The sequence below is a fragment of the Mastomys coucha genome, chromosome X (genome assembly GCF_008632895.1).
Source record: "Mastomys coucha isolate ucsf_1 chromosome X, UCSF_Mcou_1, whole genome shotgun sequence".
NCBI lineage: Eukaryota > Metazoa > Chordata > Mammalia > Rodentia > Muridae > Mastomys > Mastomys coucha.
Genome location: NC_045030.1, coordinates 116,575,808 through 116,583,605, shown reverse-complemented (window position 1 = coordinate 116,583,605; position 7,798 = coordinate 116,575,808). Strand labels below are relative to the sequence as shown.

Here is a 7,798-nt window from a genome sequence, read left to right as displayed (position 1 = left end):
AAGACTGGAAAAGTATACATGTAATGAGGAAGGAGAAAAACTTCCCAAAGTCTCCTCCCTAAATAAAGAAATGCAGGTAGCTAATGAAAGAGGAATATTTAGCCTCTTCCTGGAATGAGCTCACTAGTTAGTTTCCCAGTACATGATGATCAACCTTGATCCCATACACAAGCAAGAAAATATCTAAAACAAATTGTACATAAATAACAATAATAATCAAAGAAAAAGAGGCTTTAAATTGGATTATGCAGGGGCTTGGAAAGGGTTGAAGAGAAAATACCTGGGAGAAGCAGGAAGGTAGAAAATAGATAAGTGATTTAATTATACTTTTATTAAAACTACATGTAATAAATAAAAATAAAATAAAAATTATTTTTAATAGCAGAAAGATTCTATTATTTCATTTTGGTTGGCATTTATTTATAACTTTGGAGTGTTTTCCAGTCACTATAGGATTCCTGAAGACATTTTGCTATCAAGCTAATAGAATATGTCCTTTTATATCCCCATAATCTATAAAATATGAGGATGGGTCAAAAAACATGGCATATAATATTTTATTAAAATATAAACCATGGAGTTTATTTGCATTTTAATGAAATGATTTGTTATCACCTTTATTGAAGTAAAGCATATATAATATAAAAATTTATATTAATCATTTAAGTATGTGATTCAATAGTAACAAGTACATTCATAGTATTATTAAATAATTACTGCAATTTATCTTCAGCAAACTTTCATACTTGTAAACTGAAACTCCATGTTCTTCTCACAATAATTCTGCACTTTCACATCTCTTCCAGTTCCTTGGAACAAATAACCTATTTTTATCTGATCCAATATAATTCTATAAAAGTTGAAAATAGGTAACTTTAGTGGGTGTCTAACGTTCCTTGCAGAAGTCATGAATTATTAAATAAAATTTTTAATACTAAGCACAGGGTGTCTCAAAGTAAATTGTTGGCCAGGGATCTTTCCCGCACCAGAGGATCTGAAAATAACACAGGATACCACCATTGTTTTTGGTGGGCTACCAGAACTAGATACCAAAACCTATAACTGAATATACAACATGTTCTGTCACAGGATACAGAAAATTCAATCAGGAGCTGAGATGGAAGCTTCTACCTATACAATAGCACTGATAATGACAGAAGATGCTTTGCAGGTTGCTGGAAGAGAAACTTTATCAATGATAACATTCATCTATGGACCTTACTATACTACTTATCTATTAAGCAAAACAGGATTATGGGTACAATAATGGCAAGACTGCTTTCAACCCATCACTTGATGCTTGAATTTGTAGCCTACTACCTTAGAGGAGAAATATGCCTGATATTTATAAATATGATAAAAATTCTGGAAAGAGAAACTCCACTTCAAGAGATGGTCCCCTAAAGAAGCCTCATTTTGTCCTTTGATTTCTTTGAACTTACACCTCAACAGCAATCACAACAACGACCACATGTCAAAGACAAAAATAATTTCTTCACAGTAGTAGTTCTCTTTTCATACTTGCACCATTGTACTAGATATGTAAAACAGGCAAATGCTACAGCATTTCAATTCTTTTAAAGATGCTTTAGATAAAAAGTAAAAAAAAAAGATTTAAATGTAGAACAAGAATAAAGGTAACTGACAGGATGCCTATTTAATATGTACCTGGTCCTGTATATGACTTCCAAAACTGCTAAACAGAAACAAACAAACAGATGCCAGGCAGTGGTGGCACACACCTTTAATCCCAGCACTTGGGAGGCAGAAGCAGGTGGATTTCTGAGTTTGAGGCCAGCCTGGTCTACAGAGTGAGTTCCAGGACAGCCAGGGCTACACAGAGAAACCCTGTCTCAAAAAACCACCACTACCAAAAACAAAAAGAAACAAACACACACACACACACACACACACACACACACACAAACATGAACACACACACACAATCACACACACCCTCTTTTTTGTGAGTGTCACACTCTCTAATGATCAGGTAATGAAATTCTGTCATCCAACTTAGTGTGTTGTCAAATAATGTTTCTCAGGGAATTTATAACAACATGGCCTCCTTTCATGAATAGGAAACTTTACAAAAGAAGTACAAGTTGTTTTTTATTTTTTTTGTTGTTGTTGTTGTAGTTCTATATGAGACATGATATTACCTAGAAAAAGAAATTTTGAATCATATATCTATACTCTTATCTTTTGCAGTAATAAAGAACAAAGTGCAAGACATGTTCAGCCCATACATTAGGCTTACTAGTATCTTATTCTTGTACTTACAGCCTCTAAAATACTGACAATATCTCTTTGTATTTTTCTCATTTTTATTAGATATTTTCTTTATTTACATTTCAAAATTTATCCCCTTTCCCAGTTTCCCAAAAGAAACCCCTTATCACCTCCCCTCTCCCTTGCTTCTATAAGGGTATCCCCCCCGCCCACAAACACAATCCCATCTCCCTGCCTTCAAGCCTTCACAGAACCAAGTGCATGTCTTCCCATTGATGGCCAACAAGGACATCCTTTGCTGCATATGCTACTGGAGCCATGGGTTCTTCCACGTGTCCTCCTTGGTTGGTAGATCAGTCCCTGGGAGCTCTGGGGATTCTGGTTGGTTGACATTGTTATTCTTCCTATGTGGTTGCAAGCCCCTTCAGATCCTTCAGTCCTTTCTCTAACCCCTTCATTGGGGACCCTGGCTCAGTTCAATGAATAGCTGCAAGCATCTGCCTCTCTATTTGTTAGGCTCTGGAAAGACTCTCAGGATACAGCTATATCAGGCTCCTATCAGCATGAACTTCTTGATATCAACAATAGTGTCTGGGTTTGGTGAGTGTATATGGGATGGATCCCCAGTTGGGGCAATCTCTGGATGGCCTTTACTTCAGTCTACATCCCAGACTTTGTTTCCATATTTCCAACTGTGAGTATTTAGTTCCCCTTTCCAAGAAGGACCAAAGCACACACACTTTGGTCTTCCTTCTTTTTGAACTTCATGTGGTCTGTGAATTGTATCATGGGAATTCCAAGATTTTGAGTTAATATGCACTTAGCAGTGAGTACATACCATATGTATTCTTTTGTTATTGAGTTACCTCACTCAGGATGGCATTTGCTCATTCCATCCATTTGCCTAAGAATTTCATGAAATCATTATTTTTAATAGCTGAGTAGTACTCTATTGTGTAGATGTACCACAATTTCTGCATCCATTCTCCTACTGAAGAACATCTGGGTTCTTTCCAGCTACTGGCTATTATAAAGAAGGCTGCTAAGAACATAATGGAGCATTTGTGCTTGTTATATATTAGAGAATTTTTAGATATATACCCAGAAGTGGTATAGCTGGGTCCTAAGGTAAAACTATGTATAATTTTCTGAAGAAACTCCAGACTGATTTCCACAGGGGTTATAAAAGTTTACAATCCCATCACCAATGGAGGAGTGTTCCTTTTTCTCCATATCGTTGCCAGGATCTGCTCTCACCTGAGTTTTGGATCTTAGCAACTGTGACAGGTGTGAGGTGAAATCTCAGGGTTGTTTTGATTTGCATTTCCCCAATGACTAAGAATGTTGAACATTTCTATAGGTGCTTCTCAGCGATTTGATATTCCTCAGTTGAAAATTCTTTGTTTATCTCTATGCCTCACTTATTAATAGGGCTATTTGATTCGCTGGAATCTAAATTTCTTGTGTTTTTTGTATATATTGGATATTAGGCCACTATCTGATGTAGGATTGGTAAAGATCCTTTCCCAGTCTGTTGGTCGCTGTTTTGTCCTATTGACAGTGTCCTTTGTCTTTCAGAAGCTTTGCAAGTTTTTGAGGTCCCATTTGTCAATTTTTGACCTTAGAGCATAAACCATAGGTGTTCAGGTCAGGAGACTTTCCCCTATGTCCATGCATTTAGAGAATCTTCCCCAATTTCTCCTCTATTAGTTTCAGTGTATCTGGTTTTATGTAGAGGTCCTTGATCTACTTGGATTTGAGCTTTTTACAAGGAGATAGGAATGGATCAACTTGGATTCTTCTGCATGCAGACATCCTGTTGAAACAGCATCAATTGTTGAAAATGTTGCCTTGTTTCCACTGCATGGTTTTAGCCGCTTTGTCAAATATCAAGTGAACATAGAAGTGTGGGTTCATTTCTGGGTTTTCAATTATATTCTACTGATTATCCTGTCTGTCTCTGTACCAATACCATATGATTTTTATTACTTTTGCTCTGTAATACAGCTTGAGGTCAAAGATGGTGATTCCCTCAGAAGGTTTTTATTGGTAAGAATAGTTTTGATATCCTGGGCTTTTTGTTATTCTAAATGAATTTGTAAATTGCTCTTTCAAACTCTATGAAGAATTAAGTTGAAAATTTGAAGGGGATTGCATTGAATCTGTAGACTGCTTTTGTCAAGATGGCCATTTTTACTATATAAATCCTGCCAATCCATGAGCATGGGAGGTCTTCCATTTTCTGAGATCTACTTCAATTTCTTCATTCAGAGACTTGAAGTTCTTGTCATACAGATCGTTTACTTGCTTGCTCAGAGTCACGCTAAGGTATTTTATATTATTTGTGACTATTGTCAAGGGTGGTTTTTCCTAATTTCTTTTTCAGCCTGTTTATCTGTTGAGTAGAGGAAGGCTATTGATTTGTTTGAATTAATTTTATATCCAGCCATTTTGCTGAAGTTGTTTATCAGTTTTAGGAATTCTATGGTGGAATTTTTGGAGTCACTTAAATATATTATCATATCATCTGCAAATAGTGATCTTTTGATTTCTTCTTTTCCAATTTGTATCCCTTTGATCTCCTTTTGTTGTCTAATTGCTCTAGCTAGAACATCACATACTTTATTGAATAGATAGGGAGAGAGTGGGCAGCCTTATCTAGTCCCTGATTTTAGTAGGATTCTTCAAGTTTTTCTCCATTTAATTTGATGTTGGCTACTGGTTTGCTGTGTATTGTTTTTACTATGTTTAGTTATGGGCCTTGAATTCCTGTTCTTTCCAAGACTTTTTAACATGACTGGATGTTTAATTTTGTCAAATTCATTTTCTGCATCTAATGAAATGATAAGATGTTTTTTTTTTCTTTTGAATTTGTCATTTAGTGGATTACTTTGATGGATTTCCATATATTGAACCATCCCTGATGCCTTTGGGTGAATTTGCTTCTTTTTGTTCTAGAGCTTTCAGGTGATGTCAAGGTGCTACTGTATGCTCTTTCATTTCTTTTTGTAGGCACATAGAGTTATGAGTTTTCCTCTTAGTCCTGTTTTCATTTTGTCCCACAAGTTTTGGTATGGTATGCCTTCATTTTCATTAAATTCTAAAAAGTCTTTAATTCTTTTTTTTATTTCTTCCTTGACGAACTCATACTAGAGTAGAGCATTGTTCAGCTTTTATGTGTATGTTGGCTTTACATTGTTTTTGTTGTTATTGAATACCAGCCTTAGTATGTGGTGATCTGATAGGATGCAAGTGATTATTTCAATCTTCTTGTATCTGTTGAGGCCTGTTTTGTGACCTATTATATTGTCAATTTTGGATAAGATACCATGAGGTGTTGAGAAGAAGGTATATTCTTTTGTTTTAGGATGAAATGTTCTGTAAATATTCTTATATTTTTAGTTGTGAGCCTAGCCTTTAATGGCAGAGCCATCTCTCCAGCCCTATAAATATTTTTTTAACTCCATTTGATTCATAACTTCTGTTAGATTCACTGTGTCTTTGTTTATTTTTGTTTCCAGATCCGTCCATTGTTGAGAGTCGGGAGTTGATATCTCCTACTATTATTGTGTGAGGTACAATATGTGCTTTGAGCTTTAGTTAAGTTTCTTTTACAAATGTGGGTGCCTTTGCATTTGGAGCATAGATGTTCAGAATTGAGAATTCTTCTTAGTAGATTTTTTTCTTTTATGAGTATGAAATGTCCTTTCTTAACTTTTTTGATAACTTTTGGTTGAAATTCAATTTTATTCAATATTAGAATGGCTACTAAATCTTGTTTCTTGGAACTGTGTGATTGGAAATTTTTTTCCAGCCTTTTATTCTGTGGTAGTGTCTGTCTTTGTCATTGAGGTGCATTTCCTGTATGCAGCAAAATGCTGGGTTCTGCTTATATACCCTGTCAGTTAGTCTGTGTCTTTTTTATTGGAGAATTGAGTTCATTGATATTAAGAGATATTATGGAAAAGTGATTGTTGCTTCCTGTTATTTTTGTTGTTAGAGGAGCAGTTATGTTTGTGTGACTATCTTCTTTCAGGTTTGTTAAAAGAGGATTACTTTCTTGCTTTTTCTAAGGTATACCATTCCTCCTTGTGTTTGAGTTTTCCATCTAATTTTCTTTGTAAGACTGGAAGCTTGCCTCTCGCCATCTGGTTATCTCTAGTGCTACCAGCCCTCGCTGTCTCCGACTGGAGCTTATCCTTCCTGTGATCCTGGTTGTGTCAGAACTCCTCAGAGTCTAGTTTTTTCTGTGATCCTGTGATTCTTGGTTCCTGTGATCCTGAGATCCTGGGTATGTCAGACTTCCTATTAGTCAAACTGTCTCTGGGATCCTGAAAACCTGGTGAGACCAAGCTCCTGAGATCCTGTGATCATGGATGTGCTAGAGTGCCTGTGAACCTGTGCTTGTCTTCTGGGTGTTTTGGGATTGGGAGCAGAGGTAGCACCCAACATCTGTTCAGGGCACAGGCTCAAACTAGAAAGAACTCGTGCCACTGGCCTGAGCAGGGCTTTCTGGTTCCCTGGATTCCTCTGGTCCCAGTTACTCCTGGTGTTGGGGCATGTTGTGGTCTCTTCACCTATGATCCTGGTCAGGTTAGAGCATCTAGGAGTTGAAATTCTTTTGGGTACTGTGAGACTGGGAGCAGAGCTAGTGCTGAGGTCTGCTTAGACTGGAAGACATCTCTTTGTTTATAAATGGCTTTCCTCATGATAGTTTGTTGTTAACAACATTAACAGAATAAAGCATTCTCATATATATTATGATAGTTCTCAAACAAAACAAAGAATGAAAATCATACCATATGGAAAAATAAAACCATACATTTCTGGAGGGATATGGAATTGTAAACAAGGTACAATCCATACTAAAACAATTTTATTTTTCCCTCACCTCTGAAATATCACTATGTTATGACCTAGAAATCTGATACTCAGTAAAATGAGTATGCAGAAACCCAAATCTGTATGCAAATATAACTATATTATTTGTAGTACTAAACTAGTAGAAATTAGCCAAATGCCTACCAAATCATCAATGAGTAAGAATTTATGTAAGCAATTATTCACAGTATCATTGAACTATGTAAAAGTAATTTTTAAAGCAATGTAAAAGCACTGAGTTACAAAATCACTAAGTCATATAAAGTTATAATAGCATGATTCCCTTTTGTAAGGATATATAAAAATGGAAGAAAGTATATAATTGGAGCAATATGGGTTTCAAAACAAGGACTGACTGCTAAAATGCAGAGGATTCTTTTTAATTATGAAAGGAAGCTTCTCAACAATTTCAAGGTGATAGTTTCAAAATATGAGTATGCAAAATAATTAAACTTTAGATGTCTGAATTTTATAAAATATTAATTTTTAAGTTTTTTTTCTTACAGGGGAGAGCACAAATGCAGTCCCCCACTACCACAAATTATGCAGTCTAGTTTCCCGCATTTGGGGAAATCACAGGGGTCAGCACATCCAGAGTGCAGTGGATAAGCCTCGCCCTGGGAAAACCACCTTCATAATCACGGTATCTCCCCTGCCAGGTAAGTAATTGTTTTTAAATGTCTTT

At 35.9% G+C, this 7,798-nt stretch overlaps 1 non-coding gene across 1 annotated transcript; it reads right to left on the bottom strand.

Moving 5' to 3' along the window:
• Nucleotides 1-7,616: 7,616 nt before the first annotated feature.
• On the bottom strand, nucleotides 7,617-7,780 carry LOC116096411. The gene has a single exon (XR_004120992.1). It is a non-coding gene; the product is annotated as a U1 spliceosomal RNA (small nuclear RNA).
• Between the last annotated feature and the right edge of the window lie 18 nt (nucleotides 7,781-7,798).